Genomic DNA, 15661 nt, shown 5'->3' with positions numbered 1-15661 from the left:
TCTTAATCTATTTATTTACTGACAGGCATCTGGATTGATTCCATAATTTAGTTATTGTGAACTGTGCTGCTATAAACATTGATGTGGCTATGTTGCTGTAGTATGCCAATTTTAGATCTTTTGGAACAATATCCAGGAGTGCTATAGCTAGGTCATAGGGTGGTTCCATTCCTAGTTTTGGGAGGAATATCCATACTGCTTTCCAGAGTGGTTGCACTGGTCTGCAGTCCCACCAACCATGCACAAGTGAAGAACATAGTTTCAAAACCACTCCATTATACCAACCTCAAGACTTAGAGACTATCCCTTAAATCTCCTAAAAGGAACTGTCATTTACACAAAACTTTCTCGACAGGCTTGTCTTTTCACTCATACTAGCTTGGCATGAAGTCTTACAAGGTCTATATCCTTCACAGTCTGTTTGAGGGGCCCACTCCATGCATTTACTACCCTCTCCAAGAATGGGGCTGCCCATTCTGTATCGAACACTTCTTTCCAGTACATTCAAGGGCCCTTGCATCCTCCCATCATTCTATTATCTGGGATTAAGTTAAGAGCTAGACTCTAGAGTCCTACAAAACTGGATGCTTATCCCAGAACTCCACTGCTTACCTGTGTAAACACTGACAACAGAAGTATGCACCCCATAATGACCTTTTGGTCAACCACAGACCCCACACATGACACTGGTCTCATAAGATCATGTTGTTTAGTGATATCACAGCTGTGGGAGTCTGTGTGAGTACTCTATGATGTTCCCAAAATAATAAACTAGCCTCACAGTGTCTCATAGCGTATCCCCATCATCAAGCGCCACATGGCTGTACTTAACCTCCCTGGACCTCAGTGTTCTCATCTGTAAAATGGGAGAAGTCAGAGGGGAATATGAAGAGTCGGTGTCAAAAAAAAATGCAAATGAGGCTTACGCATAGAGCCAGGCCCAGGCCTCTAATAAGTGTTCAATAAATACTAGCCATGACTATCATCACTACTACTTCTCTGTTCACCTCATTCACACTATGATTTTAGAGACTTCTCCCATAATGTGGAGCACTTTAATGGTATCCGGGTCCACATTCTTCACCTGTCCTCATCTCCACCCTCTTTGCTATTTACCATTACCACGCCCAGCCGCTGACACCAAGCTCCTGTGACTTGCTTTGGCTGAATTTATATCAGTGACAACAGACACTTAAAGTACATTCATGTGTTCTGCTGGCTCACCAATGATCCCTTGCCACACTATCGTGCCCAAGCTGGCTTCCTAGAGGACAAGACACAGAAAAAAACTGAGTGGTTCTGCTCATCTTGGCCAAAACATAAGTCAATGATGTTCTAAGAACTCCAATCTTGGGGCAGCTAAGGAAAGAAATGCAAGTCCTGAGCTCCAAATTTACTAGGAGCACTTAACAGAGTGAATCAGGAAGGTGGAACATCCAAGCTGTGAACCCCGTGACGTGATTCCACCTCATCTGCTCCAGCGTGATCGCCTCTTCTGAAGGACATCACCACAGGGAACCAAAGCAGCAGGGGCCCGCGAGAGCCCTGGGCTAGGTGGCATGCTGAGTCACCAAGCCAACCGCCTGCTGTGGAAAACACATGGCATGAAGAAACCTTCAAAAGAAACATGTGGGGGGCAAACAGGTACTAAGTACACAGCAGAGACCTCACGGCCTCGTTGAAAAACAGTGGGCAGGACGGGTGTGGAGTTCTTTAGCGTTCACCAAACACTCTCTCATCTAACCTCATAGCAAGTAAGGTGTGAATCATTTTTCTACTTCCTTTACCTACCAAGAAGCTGAAGCTGAGTTAGAGCATGGTTTGTTCAGGGTCACACAACCAGTAAGTGATGTCATTGAATCTTAAAGTCGAGCGTTTGAACAAGAAGTCCCATGTTTCTACTTTTGTATCACGCTCATTAGCATATCAGTCCGGGGGATGTATTAGGAAAGGCAGGTAAATACATAGATCTTCCCTCCCTATGTCCACAGCTCCCTTCACTCATCCATCATGGTACCTTAACACGAGCCCTAATGAGACTCAGAATCCTTCCCAACCCACAGTTTAGGCAGTTCCACAGACACACTATGAATGGCAGAGGGCGTATGAAACTAAATCTAGGGACTCTTCCCGCAGTAATGAAATACACAACATCAAGTCTCGGCATCTCCTCATCTGGGCTGCTAATCCAGAATTGCAATAATTCAAAGGCAATTTTCATTATCCTCAAAAGATAGAAAATTCCAATTACATCTTTCTCTACAAAGTTTTAGGTTTTACTTAACATTAAAATTTTTTTTTATTTTTTAAAATTAAAAAAAATCAGTATCTTTTTAAATTCACTCTCAAAAAGTAAATGGTTCTATTAGCATGGCTTCAATTTTGGTCCTCCCAGGATGATTCTGGAATGTTTATGGTCCTTTGTTTATGACACATTATTATACAATCAGGACTAATACAACCTGTAATTTTGTATTAATTTCCCCCACTTTACTTATTAGTACCTATTTATATCTTAGCTTTAAAAATGTGCTAAGCTTGAAAGGTAACCAAACTACATTTATTTTTTAAAATACCCAATAACTCCATGTCCCTACTAAACCAGGCGGGGTGTCTGTTATTCCAGATCAGATATGTCTTTTATGTACATAGAAAGGTGAGTGCCTAAGAGAAATGAGAAGAGGAAGCTAAGAGGTCATTGTCTCCATTTCTTTCAAAACAACTCAGACATATTCATTCATTCAGCAAACCTCCAGTAGCTACCTGCTATTCACCAGACTCCCCATAAGATCCCAGAGTCCCACAGGTCCCAGTCAGAGCCTCATAAATAAGGGAAACGGACATGTGAGCAACAAGCAGAATGGGGCTCAATGGGCACTTAAAGAATAAACAGCTTTTCTAGACTGGACCATAGCAGAGGTTTCCTAACAGAACCAAAGTCAAGAATAAAAACAGGCAGGTGCTCAGGAAGCCTCCAGAACTTCTCTGGCTGCATTGTAAGGCAGGTGGGAGGGAAGACTGGGGAAAGGGTCAAGTTGAAAGACATGGTGGGGGCAGGGTTCCAGAAGTCCGGGGGCCAAGCTGAGGGCAACTTGAAGAGACATTCAGAGATATTAAGCAGAGGGAGCAATGGGACAAAAACTGTGTTTTAGATGGTGTGGGACCTGGTTTTGAAAGGAATGCATCAGGACACAGAGAGACCCATTAGGAGACCATGACTCTTATCCAGGGGAGAGGCAAGAGAGGCCTATACTGAATCCCTACTCCCAGTTCTTAACTGCCTGTGGTCACTCACCATGGACCTCAATAGCCAGGTTGACCTAATACCTGAGGCCACATTTTATCCAGGTAGATAATCCAAAAGAGGGGGAGAAAGCAGCTAATTGCCCCCTTTTCTAGACTTAAGGCTTTTCCTGGGACCTGTATGATTCTTAGACATCCTGATCCTGTCCTGTGTCAACATGAACACACTCCTATAAAACTTAGTCTTCTTGTCCCCCAGTCTCCAGGCAGACAGTTATCCCAGATGCCTCATTCATTCTCCCTGGAATGCAGAGTGCTCTAGGGACAGTGGAACACAGAGAAAGCCTAGCAGGTATAACCTAGTCTTGGGATATGGATGTTGGACCCATTTCCAACATCACAAGGGCCAAGGACAGCCAGCTGTCAGAACCCATTGGGTGTTCCAAAAAGCAGCCATCCTGTCCCTAGCATAGAACGTTTTCTAAAACACAGTTACAGTTGATACAAGTACATCTGGGAAGGTGGATGGAGATGACCTTCCGTCGACTTTCTACAAGGATTGGTCCACCAGAGTTAGCCTAAACCCACATTTTCCTGTAGAAAACCAGTCCCACAAGATGCTCTAGAAAGAGAGAGAGAGAGAAATACAGTCAAATAGGTTTCAGAAACATCTGCTTTCCCTCCTTTAGAGCTCACAGTGAACAATAGAACTTTGAATGCACCAAGAAGCCTTGTAGGAACAGAACCTGAATGAATCTGTTTCAGCCACCCCCTTTTGCAGGTGGATAAACTGAGGCTTGAAACATTCCAATGTGGCTCTCTATGGAGAGTTACTGTTCCCAAAGCTGCAAGTGAAGATAAGCAACCATCTGGCAAGGACTATGTCTCATTCTCTGTGAATGCCTAGTCATTCTGCTTAAAATTCAAGAGGTCCCTAAATATTTGTTGAGTAACATTACCAAAAGAAATCTTGGAGCTTTAGGTAGAGATGGGTACATTAGCTATTGAATTTTCTGTCATTCATGCATTCATTAATCTTCCCAAACATATTCACTGAACACCTATTATATGATCTAAGAGAGATGCTACCACTGAGGATAGAGCCATGGTTAAGGCAAGCCAGGATTTACCTCAACGAGCTCAGAGCCTAGAGGACAGGGTTGGTCAAGCACACGCAAAGGTAGTCAGAGGCTCTGCCAAGAGATGAAATAAAGGTTTGAAGTGTCCCACCCCCATCCGTCTTTCTTCTAGAGTCTCTTTCCAAGGATGGATGTTATTTCTATTACAGTATCTCCATTTAAATAGTTTCCTTCCCACACCCACCCTCTCACTTCCTTATTTGTAGTGCCAAAAAAAAAAAAAAGTCCCAACACCCTGTCAGAGTAAAAGCAATTGTGAAATCCCAAGTATAGTGTAGAGCTGTGACCACCTCCCCCTGGAAACATCTCCTCCATCCATCTGCCCTCCTCGGTTAGTCAGGAAGAACTCGGCACCCAGAGTTCCATTCAAGGCAACATGGGGGCTGGTCTTTACACTTTCCCCAAACAGTGAGACTTCCAGAGAGTGTGTCTTGGGTCAGCACGAGATTTTCTAGCAGCGTTGTTTGTGTGTTCTGTCAGTTTTATTCCTAAAGCTAGAACCTCCCCCTTGGTTGGCCATTCCCTGACCCTCAGTAACCAACTGCCTTCCAAACCTCTTCTGCACTCTTCCCTCTGTGCTCCCTGAATTCCTGCTGTTCGTATTTGTCTCCTTAATACCAAAACCTGCATCTTCTCTAATGAAATGATTTCTTTAACAAACATGCTCAGCTGGGGCCATTGTGTCTCAGGATGGGAGCAGAGTAGACCGCATCCTTCCTGCCCCACTTTGTTCCTCTGTCCTCATTCAAGGGTTCAGTGCCATCTGCAAGCCCCCCTGTCTCCATCCCCCTAGCCCCCACCCACCCTTTGTGGGCAATATTATTCCAAAGTATTTTCACCATCCACAGCCACCTGCCCGGGGAGAGCATCCTTCCTCACACCTAAGCTTTGGGCTTAGCCATATAATTTGCATGGACCAAAGAAATGTTAACAGGCAACAGGAAGAAAGGTTTGAGAAGTGCTTGCTTTGTCCCAACTCTGCTGTCTTGATGGCTGGGCTGGCCCATCAGTCCCTGCAGTGAGTGACCCACAGGCCACCCCAACCATGACCAAGCTAAATCCACCAAACCCCCGTTCAACTTGCAGATGCAAGCTCAGAATTACCTAGAGAAGTCCTGTCTAGACTGACCCCCCCCTCTGCATATGGAAGCTAACCGAGGCTGCAGCGTGCCAAGACGTTTGTGATTGTAACTTACCAACACATCCCCCCAAGATTATTCTTCCACATTCACTGAGATAGTTACCTGGCTAACAGTTCCATTCTGTTAGCCAGACTCCTACCATTGGGTACAACGCCCATGGGCTCCTGCCTAGCTCTGTGGGCCCTTGCCCCTCCACTCTGGTAACCTGCACCTCCCTCTACACTCCCTTCATACCCATCTAGCCTTTGACCTCACTCAGAACTTCACTAAATAACTGCCTCAGAAATCTATTTCTACTACCCATCTCTACCTAACCCTCCTCTCTAGATTGATAAGAGCCACAGCACCCCAATCTCCTCATCCCACAGTGTCTCACCGCTTCCCTCCCCCATTCTCCACATCTCACTAGACAGGACTCCATTGTTCCCTCAACCCTTGGGTCCACTGGTAGCGCTAACTAGCAGTCCTCCACCCTGGAGGATCTGAGCACCCCCATCCTCTGCCCCTGAGCAATGGTCAGCACCCCAGACCAACAGCCCATCTATGCCAGTGAAGGCAACTGTAACTGTGTCCCTCTTGGCCCAGGCTGCTCAGCTGTCCTTAAACTTGACCCCCACCCACTCCCCTCTTCAGCTCTTCCAAATCCTTTCCACCTCTTCACTCAGCAGATGCTACAATGGGTCCTATTTTACTGAGAAAGCCTGGGGTTGAAGGCCTGTCCTTCTCTCCCTCTCAGCTACTCATTTTTTTTCCTGCCCACCTACCACCCCATCCTTTCTCAATAAGAAAAAAAAATAGTCCTTCCAAGCCTGACTCCCTCCGTGTCTCCCCCCGGCCCTCCCCTTCTCCAGGACCTTGTTCTATCAATTCTTCCCTGAACTCCCTTACAGACTCCACTTGCGACTTTCCCACCCCACCCACTGCTCAGCAGCATGCCAGTAACCTTAAAAGGAAACAAGAATCTTCCTTCTTCCCTCATCTTTAAGATATTCTCTGTAATCTTTTTCTCCATCAAAATTCATAATCTCCCTGCCTTCCTTTCTATCCTCACCCTCTGCATTCTGGCTTCTATACTCTGCATGTCCCCAACTCACATTGCTCTCTCCAAAGTTTCCAGTGACTTCTGAAGTACCCAAACCAGAGCTGCCCCTCAGCCCCCAGCCCCCAGCCCCCAGGTCCTCCTGCTCCCTCCCCCAGCTGGATGTCCCTTCCTGCCACTTTCCGGGCTCCTCCTCTTCCTTCTCCAGGCATCCTTGCAAGTCACCCCCATTTGTTCCTCTTCTCCTCCCACCCTCTGGATGCCAAGTGTCCCCTGGATCTCCCTCCACCGATCCCTTCATACAGGACACTTTTGGTCCTGTGTGGCTCCAAGCAAGTTGGATATATAAGTTGACCAAAATCAAACTCCCTCATTTCTTTCCCCCTACCCCCTTTAACTTTTCTTTCTGAATTGATTATCGTTCTTAATATCCCCTTCTATTCAGGGGGCCCACAAGTAATTGGGGCTTTATCCCATTCTATTTGTCTCCTCTTGCTCACAAGGCCACATCCAATCCTTGTATTTCAGTGCTGTCCCATGTCCCTTGTGCCCTGCTCCCTCCTCCCTCCTCTACACCTGCTCCTTTCCTCCAACCCCCTCCCTCCCTCAGTCCAGACAGGTCTCTCTTTGGATTATCTCAAAAGACCAGTGATTGATCTTCCACCTCCTCCCCACTCCCTGAACTCCCTCACAGGCTCCACTTCCATTTGCCTACCGGGTAGACATCACTTCAAAAGTGTCCTGGTCTCCATCCCCAGTTCCAAAAGGGCTACGCTTAACGCTGTTCTTCCAGAAAGCAATTTCTACAAATTTCTACTGGTGCCAGAAAGTTTCTTCTGGGATCTCACAAATCTCTCAAGCTCAAGGCCACACCAGCCTCCTCTTGCGCTGCTGTGCCCCATGTGGGAGTCTGGCTGGTAGTAGCTTCCCCCTTCCTATTTGAGCCCTTCCCATTCATAAAAATTGAACACCTCTCCTTCTGCACTGCTTCTGAGTCAGAATTTACTTCCTGAAACTCACATTGACTTCCTGAAACCCTCCACTCCCATGCTTCTTAAGAAGATCCTTGCTGCAAATAGAAAACAGTCCCATATCCCTAGACCCACATTCCAGAAACAGATCCCATTTTTGAAAACTCACCTGATACCAAGCATTATTCTCATCTTATCCTCACAGAAATTCACCAGGGAATTATTACCTCCATCCTAGAGATGGGAACATTGACACTCCAAGGCCATGCAGGTAGGAAGCAGAGCCCAAGGCCAAACCCAAACCTTCTAACTCTGATGGAGGTGCTTTCCACTGAGTCCTCTATCAATTAGTCTTTGAGATCAATAATATGGACTTTGGTCACATGGTGGTCCATGTGTATCTGATGACTCTCCTCAAAAGCAGCCTCTGTCTTCCAAGTTTCTCACCATATGCAATTTCTTCTGGAAACCAAAATCTGAGTGGACCTCACTTTAGTCTTGAATATTTTGATCCTGCTAAGCTTAAATTTAATGTAGGGTTTAAAATCCTCAAGTGAAATAATGTATCAGATATCACAGTATCCTGTGATTCCACTATCCCCCGGAAATATTCATTCCATACAGGGGGATTATTATGGGATGAATTCTGACCACCACCACCACCACCCCCACACACACACACAAAAAATCCCTAGGTTGAAGTCAATACCCAAACCTAATGTGACTTTTTGGGGGGTTTGGTGGTTGTTGTTGTTATTGTTTTGTTGTTGTTTGTTTTGTTTTTGCAAAGCTAGGGATTAAAACCAGGGCCTCACACTAGGCAAGTGCTCTACCACTGAGTTTTATCCCCAGCCCTGAAGGTAGATTCTTTGAAGAGGTAATTAAGTTAAAATGAGATCACTACAGTGGGTGCTGATTGAATCTGGCTGGTGTCCTATAAGAATGGGACACTTAGACACAGACCAGCAAGAGGCAAGTCCATGTGTGGACACAGCAGAACACAGCCATCTACCAGCCGAGGAGAGAGGCCCCGGAGGAAACCAACCCTTCCAATAACTGGGTCTTGGACTTCCAGCCTCTAGAACTATAATAAAATAAATTTTGGTTGTTTAAGCCACCCAGACTATGGCACTTGTTCCTAGAAAATTAATATAGAGGAGATCTCTTTCAGAGATCCTCCCTACAGAAGGAAGAGAATGCATCTAGCTTAAGAGTCCAGGCACTCTGGGCAACTTCCAGTCCAAGGTCAGGAAAAGAAATGATAGAAGGGAGAGGATTTGGAGAGCCAAGGAAAGATCCCGCCCTGCAGGTGCTACAGATGACAGTGGTGACAATTCCATTCCTCCAGCCAGCAGACTGAGGGCTCAGTCAGTCTTTGGTACATTCTAAAAGGATCATGTCCTTGGAGAGAATTAACATCCCAGAAAATGGAATGTTTTCTGACCAAGACCAGGGGCCTACCCTATGTCATCTAACCTTAGATTTCCAGACTTACAGAGGCCCTGAAGAAATAAAATTTGATATCCCCCCAAAAATAGTGCGCCTGATGTGGGATACAAAATTACTAATTTTTATCTCATTGAGTAAAGACTTTTTTTTAAGGTGGGGGTCTCATTATGTTTCCCAGACTGGCCTCAAAGTCCTAGGCTCAAGAGACCCTCCTGAATCAACCTCCTGGGAGCTGGGACTATAGGCACACACCGTCACGCCCAAGCTAAGACATTTTTAAAAACCACAAACTATAGATCAGCTCAAAGAAATTATATATGGATATTATATACATGAATATATATCAATATGGATAGATTTTAAAAAATTGTTGAAGGGGAACAAGCAAGATGCAGAATATGTTATGATGCTATTTATATAAATTTAAAGAATACTCATGCATAACAACACAATACCACATGTTGTTTATTCGGGATTGCAAATGTATGTAAAAATATTTCTTGAAGGATCCCGTCAATATCATGAAATTTCTTCTCTCTAAAACAGAGTTTCCCAACCTGGATGCTGTTAATATTTTGGACCAGGTAATTTTTTGGTTCTGGGACTGTCCTAGGCATTGGATGATATTTAGCAATATCCCCAGACTTTTTCCCCCACTGGATAACGGTAGCATTCCCAAAACTTCCTTGGTTGAGAACCACTACACTAAAGAGAAGGGAGAGGAAAATGTACTGAGAAGATGGTTAACAGTCATTTAAAATCTATATTTGTAATGTTTTCAGTTCTTCCCAAAAAAAATTACTGGAAGAAAATAGACGTCAATCATTCATTCAAGTGGTAGGAATATGAAGGCTTGTGTCTTCCTCTTACGAATTTATAACATAAAAATCTACAATAAGCATCATGTCATTTTTTTAAAAGGGGACATTTCTTTTAAAATCAAACAAACAGAAATGTAGATGGAGATGAGATGTCCCAGGTTGAATCATGTCCCTGAAAAATACAAGTGGAAGTCCCACTATCCTGTTGCCTGTGGATGTGACCTTATTTGGAAATAGGGTCCCTGCAACATTCTTAAGTCAAGATGAGGCCAGAGTGGAGGAAGGTGAGCCCTAAAACCCAATGTCTGGCTCCTTAGAGGGAGAAAGAGACCCACAGAGAAGAAGGCTATGTGACACCAGAGGTAGAGCCTGGTGCGGTGGGGCAGGAGGACAAGCAGCAAGGATGGCCGGCATCACCAGCAGCAAGGAAGGGACCTCCCACAGAACCTTCAGGGACCCTGCCAACACCTTGGTTTTGGACCAAGCCTCTGGAATGTGAGAAGATACATTTCTGTCCTCTTCCGATACCCAGTTTGTGGTCCTTGGTGGGAGCTGCCCTGAGAAACTGACATATTGGGAGACTAGTCACCATTTCAAACCTACCGCATGGCTGGGAGGTCTTCAGTCTCCTCCCCACCTGTGAAGACTCTGAGCAGACTTGCTCTTGCCAGCCACTGTGGAGCTGGTCAGCTGGAGTTCAAGGCCCTGCATCTCAGCCACTGGCAGTAAGGCTGAGAGCAGTTAGAACAAGGCAGGAAGGGGCAGGCCAACCCCTGAGCTGCACTAGTTCTGTGAGCTTTGCCAAATTCAGCCTCAGTTTGCTCATCTGAGGAACGGGAACAAAAATCAGTACCAACCACAGGGATATCAGGAGGACAAAACCAGATAACATATGTATGAGCAACACAAATGAAAACTGTCGTTAGTCCCAAGCTATCATTTCACACCTGGACCAAAGCAAAGACAATTAATCCCAGAAAAGACAATTAATATGATACCTTAAGGCAGAAAGAAGAAAAAAAAACTTTGTCTTTGAATATAATTACTTTTATTCTTACTTGGGAAATCTCTAGGGTTAAAAATGAGGGAGGGAGATGGGTACCGAAAACGGTAACAAAAATAAAACCAATTAAGATTTTACGTCATGCTCCCTAAAAACTTTTAATAAAACTTGCTCCCTGTTTCCTCTTTAATTGGTCATCTTGGCAGAAAATTCCCCACATGATCCTTAAACCTGGAGTGGTTTATCAGACCACATTCTGCTTTAACTTTCTGGGGCCAGGACCAGTCTCCTGGAGGGATGCACTGGAGAAGGAAGGAGAGAAGGGCCCAAGGGCAGAACACAAAATGGCCATGAGAAGCCCTGAGAAGGCTCATCCGGGTCCTCAAACTCCCAGCTCAGACGTGGAGATGGCAGGAAAGGGTTTTGCCCAACACCAGAGAGGGTGCATACAAGGACATTCTAACCCAAATCCTCACAGCATTTTAGGTGATATCAGTGCCTACAGGGTGGACATCACTTCAAATGTGTCCTGGTCTCCATCCCCAGTTCCAAAAGGGCTACACTTAACGCTGTTCTTTTTGTAAAGACTTCCAGAAAGCAACTTCCGCAAGTTTCTACTGGTGCCAGAAAGTTCCTCCTGGGATATAACAAATCTCTCAAGCTCAAGGGCACACCACTTCATACCTCTTGCGCTCTGCCCCGTGTGGGAGTCTGGCTGGCAGTAGCCTCCCCCTTCCTATTTGAGCCCTTCCCATTCATAAGAATTTATGGGTCTTCTCAGAAAGGAGTCTTTAGATGCAAGTGAGCATGGCCCGTTCCTTCCACTGATGAAGGAACCTGAGCAAAGAGGCTAAGGCACTGGTCCAAACCATCCCTCAGGCTTCCTTTCTCCAGAGAACTGATGTTCAAAAAAAAAAAAAAAAAAAATTAGCTCCTTTTTAGAAGTGTGAGGGCCAAAGTGAGCTCAGAAACAAAGAGAGTCTGGATCCCCAACCACCCTTCCCTGGCTTTTTAGGCACCTTTTATCAAACAGAAATAAACCATGACAAAGTAAAAACACTTGCACACTTTAGGATTTACCAAAAGAACTCTTTACCCTATTACCTCATTCAGTGTTTCCATATAGAATACACGATGCCACTCCTTTACCAATGAGGAAACAGCTCAGCAGGTTAATGGCTGTTCAGATCATTCGAGGTCAGATCAATGGGGAGGGTAGAACCCACTTGGAACGCAGGTATCTGTCTTCCAATTGCATGCTTAAGTGACCACACAGGGCAGAGGGAGCAGCAGCCTCAGAGACCAAAGACAGAGGTGCCATCCCACTTCTAGCTCCCACCAGCCCTGTGAGCACAGGGAATCACTCCACCTCCCTGGGTTCAACTCCAGACAAGGAGACAGGGCTCACGAGGACCCTGGAGGAGTATTTCACCCTGCCTTTGATTGTTTTTCTGTGCTTATTTTATTTTTTGTTGGATATGCAAATATTCTCTTTACGTCCTTCTTGCTATGGATTTTTCACTGATTGAGTGAGCGACTCCAGGGCACCAGGCACTGAGGTACGATGATCAGTAAAGACAGATGTAATCCCAGCCCTTGGTGGGGGAGTGGGAAACTGAACAGTCAGCCAGGATGACATAAGACTGTGCCCAAGACAAATTCCACCAATGCATGGGGCACCGTGTATGAACACAGGACTGTGAGAGCTACAAGAGGGAACTTTGACCCTCCCTGGGGAGGTGATTCTTATAGTGTAAGGAAAAACAAGAGAGAGAGAAAAGTAGAAAGGTAAGAGCATTCCCAGCAGAAGAAATGTCATGGACAAAGGCCCTGTGGTAGGAATGAGCAAGGAAAGTACAAGAGACAAAGAGCAGTGGGGCTGGAATGAGGCCAAAAAGGCAAGTAAAGCAGGTGGTCTTTATGCTGAGAACAGTTGAAACCATTGCAAGAATTTAGGAAGAGGGAACGATGTACCAGACACCTATTAATACCTTCAGGAGAAGAAGAGGGGACTGTTACTGGAAGCCGCCCCACAATAAACTCAGATAACATGCTCAAGCAGGCTGAGGGGAGTCCCCTTGCTTGGCACTGAGTTTCTAGGGAATGCACAGCAACCGTCCTCCTGGTCTGGAAAGGTAGGCCTTGTTTCAGAATAAATGGCTCATTGCTCTCTGGGTGGCCCTCCCCATGGGAGCAGCCATGGAGGTGCACCATTTAGAGCTTCTTCAAGAAGACCTGCAGCAGGGAGCAGCGCTGTCCACAGCTCCAGCCTCCACCCTGCAGACCCATGATGCACTCACACTGAGGCTACTCCCTCAGGGCTGCCTCCAGCCAAGGACTAAGCGCGTTGGATGCTAGTCCCAGTCCCTTCCTCTCCAATGCAGGCTTCCTCAGACAACCACCTGCTGCTATGGGACTTCCCATCAGCCTGGCTGCAGCTTGCCCAGAGCTGTACTTATGACGTTCTTCCTACCCAATCCTTCCTTCCTCTCTCCTTTTGCAGGGCTCAGCTGTGCACCAAGGTCTGAACACCCTCCTTTCTGCTCCTTTCCCTTTAATCCTTCATGGGCATTTCCCCCATAAGACTCCTACATGCCTGACTAATCCTGTCTTGATATCTGCCTCCTGAAGGACCCATCCTCATTCCTCACTCCATCCCAGACCCATCTTCCTAAGACTAAGAAGATCCCCCATTCTCCTGGCCTTTCACAGGGGTGCTCTGGAAAGTCAGGCAATCCATCCTGTCATTTCTTATAGCTCCCTACCCAAGATCATGTCTTCTAACCTAGATCCCAAAATGTCAAGAACTTTGTTTACAAGGAAAGCACTGGATGAGCTTTGTCAATACTGTCCTCAAGATTGGTCAAACAAAGGATTCCTTAGCAAAGTTTTTTAGACCATGCCCATGAGACTCAGATCATTGGAGATGCTCCCAGTGGGTCCAACTAGGGGAAGGTCTAGTTGGTAGGCCCTGGGGACCTCAGCTCCACTTTAACCAGAACAGAGCCACTTCCACCATTTTTTATTTCACTTTGCTTTATTTTTGGTATTGAGATCCAATGTAAGATTTCATTCGCAGGAAAAAAAAAAATAGTTCTGCTGCCAAAAGTAAAAATACATGTAATTTTAAAACTACTGGGAACTTTCTGGTAATGGCAAGCTATTACCATTAAAAATGACTCAAATCTGGAGAAAATATCATCTTAAAATCATCAAAATGCTGATCAGATAGTAAGGAAAGTCTAATCCTATACTGAAAGTAAATAGGAACCTAAAGATGTATGAAAATCACTATTATCCTGAAGGCATTTTTCTGAGTCTGGCAAATTTGAACTTGAAGGACCCATTCTTATTCTTGTTTTTGACAGCCTGGCAGGCTCCAAGAACAGAAATCCACTCCCAAAACCTGCCCAAGACAGAGAGACCAAAAGGAGACCTACTTACAATCAGGTGGGCCCCTAAAGATGAAAAATTGAGTAGTTCTCAAGAGAACCTGCAGATGGGGTTCCAATCACCTTTGTTGTTGAAGGAACCTAAAGCCTTCCATTCCATTTAAGAAAGAGGTCCAAGATTGACAGTGGTTCAATATATGCCAGAAAAAAATAAACTAGATTTTTCTCTGAAGGAAGGTACCTTCTTCATCTTGGCCTTAATCTATATGTATGAATGATTTTCATGTACAATGACCAACACAGAATCAAAGATATCCATGCACCCTACAGAACCATGAGTAGAAATCTGTAAAACTGACAGATAAGAATAAGCTACACTTCACCTCGGCTCAGATTTCCTGTTGGTAATGGAGCTGTCTCCACTAGGTCATCGTAATCTAGTTAGTTCTGCTGGGATTACCCCACTGAGATCTGCCAGCCCCATCTACAATTTCCCTCCCTCCTAACAAGGTGGGAGCCTCCATCTGCTGAAAAGTTCCTACACCCTCTGAAGGAAATTCCCCAAACCTAAGAATATGATCCTAAGGTTGGCATTATGCTTTCATAGTAGGGAGAAATTCCACACTTCCCTCCCTGTGGGAAGACAGAACCACTTCCACCAGGAAGATTACAGTGATTCCCCTTCAGGCCACCAATACTACATCATAGCCCCCCTTCTCCCCTCTCTTCCTCCTCCCTGACAGTTCTGACCCTGACTGCCCTCCCTCTTGATCAAGACTGCTCTCCTAATTAAAATAAACAAATGTCAGGAAGCAATTACTGCAGAGAGGGAGGCAGATGGTAGAATAGTGGCACTCTGGTATTGCAATAAGCAGTAACTTGCTATCTCTTCAAAGTTTCTGCACTTTAATTAAGCGTCGTTATAGACAGGTTCAATGAGCTTTGCAGTGAGGTTTATCAAATTAGCTGCTTGCAGGGCTGATGCTGTGTGATTGCAAGAGGTGGTCCTGATGCAAGGCTCAGTTACCTGAGAGGGCCCAGGAGGGGATCAAAGGGCAAGAAACCCCAACCCACCCCTCTAGCAGACCCAAAAGAGGGGTGATACTCTACCCACAGAGGTAGGGATGGTGAAAGAGCTATAGATGGCCCTAAAAGAACACTGAGGTAGGGGAGTCAGACATCCCCAGGCTGAGCACACCCTCTCACCCTCCATCTCCCTTCTGTGCAGGACCATGATCTGGGAGGTGGTAGAAAACAATTAAATCAGACACACTTGGGTTCCAAATCCTTCCTGTAATTCCAATAACACTGGGCAAACTCCCTCATTTGTCCCTTAGGGTCTTTCCTTCATTTGCAAAATGGAAGTGACAACAACTAACCAAAATTGAACACCTACTATGTCCCAGGCACCACTCCAAGAACTTTGTGTTTCTAATTTAACTCGATCATTATCCCATTTAAG

This window comes from Spermophilus citellus (genome assembly GCF_964194105.1).
Source record: "Spermophilus citellus genome assembly, chromosome: 4".
Taxonomy (NCBI): domain Eukaryota; kingdom Metazoa; phylum Chordata; class Mammalia; order Rodentia; family Sciuridae; genus Spermophilus; species Spermophilus citellus.
Note: the sequence above shows the minus strand (reverse complement) of the source record.